Raw genomic sequence first — 12055 nt, forward strand, 5'->3', positions numbered from 1 at the left:
ATGTGTGGTTTAGAGATGGTGATTGCTAACTCACTCTTTACCTGCTTTCTATCTCAGCATGGCAAGGAATCCAGCCTCAGTGCTCTACTCTTTTTAAAATTATGGCCATTTTTATTTTTTCCATTGTGTCTTGATGTTTTGTGCACAGTTTTCTCTTGTGACCTGAAGAAGTCCTCACAGTAACTGTATAGGATGATCTGTTATAGGGAACTCAGTTATAAAATTGGAGGGAGCGAGTTATTTGTTAGCTGTAAAACACTGTTAAAGGGGTTTCTCTTATCTTCTTTTAGTAGTTTAATTTCATCAGAAGCCAGATATACCAGAGCAGGGCCAAGCAAGTATACTATAACACACTTATAAATAATAATAAATCGAACCCACGGCGATTATTTTCCATATTTAACTCGCTACTTCATCCTTCACCTAATGAATCAATCCTATCTGAACATACACCCCAGAACTTTGCTGACTTCTTTAGAAGCAAAGTCGATTCTATCCGCAAACAATTTTCCCAACCTTCAAATACCAGTAATCTCAGCCTTCCAGAATCTCCTCTTTCCGTATTCAGCTCCTTTGATCTCGTAACAGAGTCTGAAGTTTCTCGGCTTCTCCGATCCTCCCCGCCTACTACCTGCTCACTGGATCCTATGCCCTCATCCCTACTAAAACAGTGTGCCCCTGCCCTTACTCCAGCTCTTACCCACATATTCAATTCCTCTCTGGCTTCTGGTACTTTTCCCTCTCTATTCAAACAAGCATGTGTCAAACCCATTCTTAAAAAGGCTACGCTGGACCCGTCCTGCCTTTCTAACTACCGTCCCGTCTCTCTCCTGCCCCTAGCCTCTAAACTCCTGGAACGTCTTGTCTTTTCTCGTGTCACTAACTTCCTCTGCACCCATAATCTGCTAGACCCTATGCAGTCTGGTTTTCGGCCTGCGCACTCCACTGAGACGGCCTTATGTAGAGTGGCAAATGATCTCCAAACTGCCAAGGCCAAGGACGCTACTCAGTCCTCATTCTCCTGGACCTTTCCTCTGCTTTTGATACTGTTGATGATTCTGTCCCTATGCAAATCCTCTATTCTCTGGGTATCCGGGATCAGGCTGCATTCTGGTTCTCTTCCTACCTTTCTAACTGCTCCTTCTCTGTTGCTCTTGCTAACAAACCCTCTACCCCGGTTCCGCTTAGTGTGGGGGTGCCTCAGGGCTCTGTGCTTGGTCCTTTGCTGTTCTCCCTGTACACTCTCTCTTTAGGAGACCTTATTTCTTCTTTTGGTCTTAAATATCACTTATAATAAAGCCTCTACTCTAATTAGTATTTATAACAAAGTAAATGTAAACGAATAACAAATTGAAAGTACCGTCTTTTGTTATTAATGAGTCTGAGTTCATGGATAAATGGAATTTAATTCTATCTGATTGCTCACTAAGATTAATGGCTCTCTTAATTGAATACAAACGGAATGATTTGGTACACACCCAGAAACTTTTGAACGAAACTTATGAGCTACTCTCTAATGCTAACTGGTCTGATGAATGTAACACTCTTAATACTAATCTGAAACAAAAATTAAAAAATGCTGAGGAAGTGGTCCTTTTACGAAAAATTAAGAAACTAAATCGTGACAGGCAGGATTATGATGAGGGGAGGGTTTATACCACTACGCAGTGGGGCTTTAGGAAGCGATACTCTGATAGCTTTCCCCATCATGATAGTAACAATAAGAAAACTATACTTAAAAAACCGCTTTCTCAGAAATTTGTCAGATTTTCTAGCACAGAGGACGAGTCCTGCATAGGAAATGATAGTACCTCCTTTTGCTCCTCTGTTTCCTCTATCTCTTCACAGCGTGAACGTGAGCTGCGGGCTATTGAAATGTTCAAGGATACGGGACTTTCCTCTACAAGACGCTTTACCCGTTCACGCGGTCGGGATATGAATGTTGAATCCTCCTCTGTCCGTAGCAGGAGCGATGCCCCTCCTCCTGTGCATGGAGCTGAGGGTACGGATGTTTCATACCGGAGACGCCAGAGGGGTACTAGTGATCGTGCCGATCGGGCTGGTGAGGATTTACACGCCTCTTCGATAAGGGGGGACCGTTCAGGCTATCGTCTCCACGACCGGAAGGGAAACAGGAGACTTTTGTTTTAAATCTTTCCACTAAAGACTTGACTGAGGCACAACTTTCCCTACTTGGAAAAGGATTATCTTTTTCACCATCAAGGGACTTTAATATACTGGAAACTTTGATTGATATCAATAGGTTTGTTCGTAAACTAGTTTTAAAGAAATATTTTTTGAATGATTTAAACTGTGTACAACTTGAACAACCTGTAAATGCGGCGACACCGGGAAGCCTAATTGAGAATGGCTCTGATAGTCAAGGTTTGTCTTTCCCCAGTATGTCTGATAATTTGAATTGTCAATTATTGTTTCAGGATGAACGTTGTTTGCAGAATTTATATGCTTTACAAAATGAATCAGACACGTCCATACACCGTTTTGGTGTTGACCCTGAGGAGATAAGGGATGGCTTACGTATGACTTCTGACTTCTATCCACTGCATTGTAGGGGCAGTGTTGTTGATAGATTTCAGGAGCTAATAGAGAAGGAGCTGTTGTCACTTAAAATGGAGACTAGGAGTCAGTTCACTGGCTTCAATTTGACTTCTCAAGAAAAGGCAGCCCTTAAACAATTACAGGATGATAAGTCTATAGTTATAAAGAATGCCGATAAAGGGGGGATGGTAGTCGTGTTAGACAGTGAGACTTATAAGAATGAAGCCATGCGACAGTTGAATGATATTTCTACTTATCAACCCCTGAGTACTGACCCTACTATTGAGTTTACTAAAAATTTGGTGGAATTAGTTAATGATGCTTATAAGTCTGGATTGTTCAATGAGAGAATCAGGGATTATTTGATACCGACTTCTCCGAGAGTCCCCCTTTTCCACCACTTACCTAAGGTCCATAAGTCTGAGCGTCCGCCCTTAGGGCGACCAATTGTATCTGGTATAGCATCTTTGAATGAGAAACTTTCGGAATATATAGATCTTTACTTACAGCCTTTGGTTAAACGGTTAACTTCGTATGTCATGGATACAAAACATGTTTTACAATTGCTTAATCATTTAGAGTGGTCTGACACTTTTTCTTGGGGCACGATTGATGTAGCATCGTTGTATTCCTGCATCCCACACGAGAAAGGAATGCTAGCGATCTCTTATCACTTGGATATGTATAGCACTTATGATGAGGGCACCAAGCACTTTATTTTAGATTCTATTAGTTATCTATTGTCTCACAATTTTTTTCTTTTTGATCAAGTTTTTTACCTCCAGAGGTGTGGTACGTCGATGGGTGCCAAGTTTGCACCAGCCTATGCCAATTTGTACATGGGCTGGTGGGAGGAGACCCACATCTATGGAGGTGACTCACTTTACTTACACAATATAGTCTTTTATAAGCGATATGTGGATGACCTCCTTTTGGTTTGGCAGGGGTCACATTCAGAATTTTCACTTTTTGTCACTGAGCTGAACACGAACACACTTAATTTACGATTCACCAGTGAATTTAACACCCATACTATCTCTTTTTTAGATTTGAAACTGGTTGCTAGGGGCACTGTGGTGGAAACCACAACCTTTCGTAAAGCTTGTGCTGGTAATTCTTTGCTAAGGGCAGATTCTTGCCATCCAGCACATATGTTTAAGGGCATCCCTGTGGGACAGTTTCAGCGTTTACGGAGAAATTGCAGCACAGAGAGTGCCTTTTTGGAGCAGGCCGTCATACTGCGAGATCGATTTCTTGATCGTGGGTATAGTATGAGGTCACTGTCCTCAGCCTTTACTAAGGCCTTACGGATGGAGAGATCAGACTTACTCACTAATAAGAAAGGTCAACATCATGGTAGAGTTGGAAGGGGTAATGTTTCTCCTACTTTTGTAACTTCGTTTTCCAATCAGTTCTATAAGATTAGACGTATAGTTTCTAATTTAATTCCTGTTCTCTATAATGATCCTGACTTGGCATTGGTATTACAAGGTGGTTACAATATTGTTGCAAAAAAAGCTCCCACATTGGGTAATATACTCTCACCAACTCTGTGGCAGTCCCGGCCTTTGAGAGCGACATGGCTTACAGTAAAGGGTACATATCGCTGTGGAGCACGCAGATGTGTCACTTGTTCTCATATCAGGCAATCTACTACCTTTAGTAGTTCAGTGTCTGGGACAGTATTTAACATGCATTTTTATGCCAACTGTAATACGCGATATGTTGTGTATCTTTTAACCTGTTCAAGATGTAGAATTCAATATGTTGGCTGTACAACACGCTCCCTTAAGAGCAGGATGAGGGAACACATTAGACATATAGCTGCTAGAAATAGCAACAGTCCTGTGGCTAGACACTTTTTACAATGTTGCCAATCTGATGTATCGTTTTTGCACATTCAAGTCATAGATAAAGTTCTTCCTGATGCAAGGCGCAGTGACTTATATGTTAGGCTCTTACGTTCTGAAGTCAAATGGATATTTACTCTTGATACACGACATCCTAATGGCCTCAATTCTATTTTTGACATTAGCTGCTATGTTTGAATTTATGAGTTTATTTATTTGTACATAAAAGAATTTCTAACATTTAATGTTGCCATTCATGTATTAAATTAATATTGCTTACTTTTTACTATATTTATTGATATTGATGTATTGAACAGTTTACTTGGATTAATTGGATGTATTCTACATATGTATTTTACAACAAAAAAAAAAATTATTTTTTAAATGATTGGCCTTGTAAATATAGCCACAGTTTTGATTTATACAGGTTCCAGATTCCACTATGTGTGCTTTTTACTGATGGGGGTGTATGTATTGATGTCCTAATTTGCATGTTTAATTGCTTATGACACTATTTAAACCCTCCTACTGTTGTATGTGTATGCCTATGAGTAAGTGCGTGCGCGCACGAAACGCGTCAGGCGTCTAGTTTTTAGATGGAACAATAAAGACCTGGTTTTAGCAGCATGTCGTGTCCGGAGATGTTTGGAGCTCAACTGTATATGATTAAATATCACTTATATGCAGATGACATCCAGATATATTTAGACACCCCTGCACTAACCTCTGATGTTCAAACCCAGATTGGTAACTGCCTCCTGGCTATCTCCTCCTGGATGAACCAATGCCACCTCAATCTTAACCTAGCTAAAACAGAGCTCATGGTCTTCCCGCCCAAACCTAGCCCTTCTCCTCTTCCTCCTTTCATCATTACTATTGATGGCATGACCATCAATCCTGTTAATTCTGCACGCTGCCTTGGGGTTATCTTTGACCAGTCACTCTCCTTCTCTAACCATATTAATAACACTGCCAAAGCCTGCCGCTTTTTCCTCCACAATATTGCCAAGATACAACCCTTTCTTTTAACAGCTAAAACACTAATCCATGCCCTTATCCTTTCCCTCTTAGATTATTGCAATCTCCTACTAACCGGCCTCCCAGACTCCCACCTCTCTCCCCTGCAATCAATCTTGAACTCTGCTGCCAGGATCCTCCTGCTCTCTCCTAAGAGGGAACCTGTTCAGCCTCAATTAAGCTCTCTTGCATGGTTACCTGTAAAGCAAAGGATAGCATACAGAATCCTTCTGCTGACATTCAAAGCCCTTCACTCCTCTGCTCCTCACTACATTTCTTCACTGGTCTCCCTGCACGTTCCTGGTCACCTCCTCCGCTCCTCTCAGAGCCTCTGTCTTTTTACACCATCCACACCCAAAAAAGGACACGCGTCATAATTAAGAAGCAATGCTGTTTGTGTTATTTAACTCGCGATGAGCATTTTCGTGCAGTATTTTACGCAGTGCGCGGTAATTTACATGCGAAATTCTGCATGCAAGTGTAACGTGTCATATACCACATGACTAACGCCATTTTGTGCAGTTGCGCTGTGAGTGTACAGATGGAGAGCACAGAAGGTGCAGGTGCGCAATTGCCCAAGCAACACAAGGCAACCCAAGCGATGGAGAGTGGTGTGGAAGCCGGCAGTGGCAGTAGGAAAAGGTGGCAACACACAGGGAACACCAAGGTAGGCTGGGGCCACAGGAGTCTGAGAAAAGGCACAGGCACACTAAGCAACACCAAAAAGGAAAAGCCTACATGAACCAAGCAGCTACATGAGAACCCACACCACCAAAGCTGTAGAGGAAGGGACACCTGCCAAACCAACACCTGCAAGAAGTATTCCGACTTCTGCCCTGTCACATGGCTCCAGCAGTGACACTGAGGGAGAGAGGCCTGGCAGGAAGCCAGTGGAGAGGGAAGTGAGGAACTTCCCCCCCCATCACCAAAAAGGAGCAAGAAAAAAAGCAGGAGATCAGGCTCCGAAATCTCAAATTTTCCAAATTTGAGAATGAGGCTCTGATTGAAAAAAAGGTGTCTGTGTTTGACCAAATCATCGGGAAATATGCTGCCAAAACCCCCACAGCTGTAAAAAAACAGGGCATGGAAGGACATCGCGGACCATGTCAATAGTGTTGGGTTGTGTTGAGGAGTGTAGAACACTGTAAAAAGCAGTATCAGGACATAAAGAGGGTCCTCAAGAAAAAACTGGCAGAAGACTCCAGATACAGGTAAATATCTTACATTCATCTTTCTAATTAACACTTGCTCATCTACTTTTCTACTCAATATGCTTTTCCTTTTAGCTTACTGTGTTTCTTTCCATTTTGGCTTCTTTCCTGCTTACTTTACTTCTATGTAATGTATGTATTGCACACCTATTATTATGTGTGCAACTTATGTCCTAAAAGCTGTGTAGTAGAAGAACAAATTAGGACAGTAAATGGGGGGGGGGGTAATTCAAAAAATATTTCCAAAAATAGTTAATGCCCTGTACTCTCCTTTATGAAGGAGGATTATTGTGGAAGCATTGATTAATACAGGGTATAAGGGAGAGCCGTGGGAGTTAGCGAGGCCACTTAGCAGCAACTTGCAGCATTTAAGTAGGGTTTGTGTCAGAGCATGCCTTAGTATTGTTACACTTGAAAGTAAAGGGAATTGATTGAGGCAACAATGAGGAACAAAAAGTGACTGCGTTGTTATGGCTTGCTTATTGAAGGCAACACAATAAAAGCGTTCATATATTTTATTTAGGTCTGGAACAGGGGGTGGCCCTTCCAAAAAAGTTTTTTTCACAAGGTATGAGGAGCAGCTCATGCCTTGTATACATGGAGAGAGTGTGACTGGTGTTGGCGTAATCTTTGATTCGGACAGGAATGTCGGCAAAGGTAGGTGTAATGACATTAATACAAGTGTATTTGCTCTTGCAGAGAAGCTTAATATTAATGGAATACAATGTTTTGTAAAACAGATTCATTCTTACCACCACCTGGCACAAGCAAAGGCAGACAATTGTCAGTTGCTCCTATTCAAGGTATTTTTGTAACTTAATTTTGCAGGACATGTGTTTTGTGTTAGGCTTGCTGGGTTAGGTGCAGTCAGTTCATCTTGTACTTTTGGAAAGTCAGTCTTTTCAACTTGATTTTGCACTCTGTATGGCAAAACATTTTAAATTTTTTGCTCAGTTGGAATGAATCAATGTCCACAAATAGTTTTTGCAAAATAAACTTTGTCGTGTTGTAAAAGAAATGATAAACATTATTGGCCATGAAGTTTGCCTGGCATCATGAACATAATTCAAAACCTTTAAATATTTTTTTTTTCTTTTTTCAAAAGGTGGGCAAAGACGTGCTGGACACTCCTCAAGTCAGCTCCACTTGCTGCAACACCAAGTGGATCCTGAAATGGAAGAAGCAACATTTAGCGGAAATGAGAGTTTGAGTCTGGGGAATGTTGCAGTGATGTGCCACTTTTTTCAGAGGATGAGCCCACTGAAAGTCACCAACAACACCAAGTCAGACCAACGGCCAAACCCACCACATCTCATGTGCCCCCCCAAACAGTGGAACCTGAGAAAGATCGGTTCCACAAATCACTCATACAGCACCACAAGTCCTTTATGAAAAAAATGCACGCTGTACATCTGGACTTGTGTGTTGCCATAAAAGCCAGGCAAGCCAAGCCTAGTACGAGGCAGCTATGTTAACCCTGCATCAGGAGCACTTCAAGGTCCAGCAACAAAAAGTGGCATTGTTGGAAACTCAAAATTCACTTATACAAAAACAAAGTTCCCTGGTAGAAAAACCTTGATACAGAGCATGACACATGGCCAAAAGGAAATGAACACAAATTTACTGAGTGCTGTCCAAACAAGTAGAGCAATGCCAACACGCTCTACTACTAGAGATGGCGCTTATACTTCAGCAAGCACTTCTGGCAAAAGAGGGCACTTTTCAAATTGCAAAACAAGCTTATGGCAGGCAGGGCCTAGTTTGACAGTTGGAGACAGAAAGCAAATGTGGGCAAGTTGTGCTAGACATGACACAAATACTTACCTTACAGCCACCCGTGAGGCATTTGTCTGGTTTGAAAAGCATCATAAAGCCCGGACTGACTTAAAGGAAAAGTAACACTAAAAATTTTTAAGTAAAAAATCGATTCTACCCTGCTCCAATAATTGCCCTATCCTGCAAACCATTTATTATATTGAATGCTTTAGTACAAAATACCTGTTAAATCTTGGCTCCCGGTCATTTGAAGAAAGGCGATATGGCGATGCAGGGCAAGTATCAGGGGAAGCATCCACTATGCGGCAATTGATTGATCGAGCCTAGCCTGACTTCTTCCTATACAGAAGGAAGGCTAGGCTTGATCAATCGATCGCCGCATAGTAGATGCTTCCCCTGATACTTCACCTGCATCGCCGTATCGCCTTTCTTCAAATGACCGCAAGCCAAAAGTTTTTTGTACTAAAGGAGCCAGGGAAGCCAGACACGATGCTCAGAATGTTCATGAGTGCATCATATGCTCTCTGTCTTGGGGGGGTTTGATGCCACATGGGTGCAATCAGTTGCACCCAACACATTGGGGATGCCACTTATGCCATAAAACTGCCTTTGGAAATGAGATGAAATTCCCAGACACTGAGCGGATGGCATCCAGGACCAGGCCAGGCACCGTGAAAAAGTAGGCTGTGACACCCCCCCTGTAGATCCCAAAAATGCACAGGGAACACAGCAGTATAACCATGTCAGGAACAGCGTGGCTTCTGCGCGTCAGTGGCTGCAGGTAAAACTCCAGTACCTCATACAGGCTGTATATTGCAGCTCTATTTAGCCTGTAGCGCCTGACGACATCATCCTCAATTAAGCCCTCTAGAGTTGAAATTTCCCTGAAAAGCCGAGGACGCATCACTCTAGGATGTTCACGGACTTGCTGATCCTCCTCCAAATCCAACAAAAATCCCACTGCAAACTCCATCTTGCCTTCACAAACACTCCAAAATCGCAATGTGCTCTGACTAACGCCTCCCCCGATTAGGTGTTAATATTCGCACAAATTATTGCGTTATTTACCGTGTTTAACGCTTCATGTGGTTTTGTGAATCATGCGTTAGTATTCTTTCCATACTGCGGTAGCGCGCTATTTAACATATGCAATATGCGTCTTAACGCATGCGAAATAATTTTGGTGAATCGGTACTTATTTATTGCGTGCTTTTTAACACAAAAAAGCATGTGATAAGTGTTATCGCTCTTTAATGAACCCCAAAGACTGATATACTGTATATGTGAATTATTTTTAAAGAATACATGGAATCTGTCACGGTCGGCACCCTAAACCAGAACAAATGCCAAGTTCCTTGGTCTCGGCTCGGCTTCACCAGTAATGTGACCGCCTTTGGCTTCGGGAGGAGCCCTCAGCTAATCAGATGCCACCTGGACTTAACGAGAGGAACAAGGCAGGAGCTCTGGCAAGCAAAGGGGCACGACTGTAGATAAAGTCAGTTAGGCCGAAGATCACGGTACAAATAGGGTTAAACAAGTTCGTCGTCAGGCAGGCTGGGTCGAGGCAGGCGGAAAACAGGGATCGTCAGACAGGCAATGGTCAACCAGATAATCAAGTAGCGGGTTTAGGCAAAATCGGAGTCAAAAGTACAAGCCGGGGTCAGGTTACGGATTTCAGGAAAGTCAGGAGCAGGCCGGGTCAAAACAGGAGAAATACTATCAGAAATACAGGAACAAGAATGCACAAGGCTCAGGAAGGCACCAGGAATCGAATCCTATCACGGGCAACAAAATGTAAACAAACGTCCCTTTAAATATCTTTGAAATTCGCGCCATTGCATGCTGACGTCATCACGCCAGCGCGCATGTGCCTTAAAATGCGGGAGCGCACGCGCGCCCACTATGAGGAAGCCGGCGCATGAGGAGGACGGCGCGGCGGGCGTCCCCGGTAAGGCATTTTTTGTTACAGAATCTTACAGCTGATGGGACACTAGAAGAGGTAGCAATGTTGTTATCTGCCATGTCCTCTTCTGGCTCAGATCCACCCTCCTCCTGTGCCGGGATTTCCCTTTAAGCTTCAAGTCTCAGTTCCCCCAAGAGACCTCTGTAGCTTATTATTTACAATTGTCTGTAAGTGCAGGTGTAGCTTGTAAATTTTTCTAGGCTCTCTGCCAAAAGCTACTTTTTTAATTAAGTTTGGGAAACATTGTATCTTTTTTTAGCATTCAGATCAAAGGGAAATGAGGGAAAGAAAGAATCCGGGACTGCAGGCTGAGATGTCAAAATCGGGACTGTCCTGTGAAAATTGGGACAGTTGGGAGGTATGCACAATGTTGGACTGGGGTGCCAAGGGCCCACCAGAAAACCTTAGACCTTAGGCCCACTCTCCCTTCTCTGTTCACTCACTTTCTTTAGTCTCTTAATTGCTTTTTTTTTTTACATACTATTATCTATCCTTTCCTCCATTTCTTCTTAGAATTGAATAATGGTCATGGTATAGACATACGAGGAGAATGGCTGGGTGAGCAGGAGGGCCCACTGACACCTGGGCCCACCCGGGAGTTTTCCAGGTGTCGTGGTGGGCCAGTCTAACACTGGGTATGCAATAGATTCCTGCTGTCCCAGGGAGAGCAGCATTTCAGCCACGCTTGGCCCATACTAGAGAAACACAGATAGGAGAGGTTTATAGAGTCACTGGTCCTGTACTGCAAGTTAGGATGTTAACTTCCTTACCTTCTTTTCATTCCTTTCAATGGAAAACACACTCATCTGTGCCACCCAGTCAGGCAATCTCCCACTTGGGGCCAGGCCAGAATGAGGCACATGCATGTGGGGCACCCGTGCCTGCAAATATATAGGTTGAAATCAATGACCCAAGGTCATTTAACTCCTTCAGCGCCCCTGTTACATATTCAAATAGGCAGAATTGCAAAGATGCCCACATTGATGCCACTTTTGCCCAGAACCATATCAGGCCAGGTTGGAGCAGAGCAATGAAAAAGCACTGGCACTCAGAGCTGCAAAACGGGACAAGCCCTTTAAAAACCTTTATTGCGGAGGTGCAATGTTTCGGTGCAAAGTAACCCCTTTATCAAGCATCATAAAGAGGTTACTTTGCCCCGAAATGTTGCACCTCCGCAATAAGGATTTTTAAAGGGCTTGTCCCGTTTTGCAGCTCTGAATGCCAGTGCTTTTTCGTTGCTATTGTGTCCTGGGAGGGTGCCGATCCCTCCAGCAGTGTGCACCGAGCGCTAAAATTTTTTCCTGGAGAGCTACGGGTGTGCGAGGAGGGTCTCCTGTTCTTCTCAGGTTGGAACAGAGAGCATACACTGGGTGCATCTCTGCCTGATAATATATAGGTTTAAATTAGTGGCCCAAGGTAATTTAACCCATTCAGCATCCTTGTCAATTATTCAAATAGGCATAATTACAAAGATGCCCATTTTGATGCCACTTTTTGGGTTGCATACAATGTGTTGCATCCCTGCCTGCAAATATATAGGTTTAAATCAATGGCTCAAGGTCATTTACCTTTTTCGATCATTAATTACTTATTCATCAGACTGACTAAGAAGCTAATGCCACATTGCTGGCAGGTTTCCTGCCCATAACCGTTTCAGGCCAGGTTGAAACAAGCTGTAG

At 43.0% G+C, this 12055-nt stretch overlaps 1 long non-coding RNA gene across 1 annotated transcript; it reads right to left on the reverse strand.

Moving 5' to 3' along the window:
- Positions 1-7730: 7730 nt before the first annotated feature.
- Positions 7731-8529, reverse strand: LOC116407749. The gene is made up of 2 exons (XR_004220547.1): positions 8462-8529; positions 7731-7805 (listed from the first exon to the last, which is right to left on the reverse strand). It is a non-coding gene; the product is annotated as an uncharacterized LOC116407749 (long non-coding RNA).
- Between the last annotated feature and the right edge of the window lie 3526 nt (positions 8530-12055).

This window comes from Xenopus tropicalis, chromosome 9, assembly GCF_000004195.4.
Source record: "Xenopus tropicalis strain Nigerian chromosome 9, UCB_Xtro_10.0, whole genome shotgun sequence".
NCBI classification, from domain to species: domain Eukaryota; kingdom Metazoa; phylum Chordata; class Amphibia; order Anura; family Pipidae; genus Xenopus; species Xenopus tropicalis.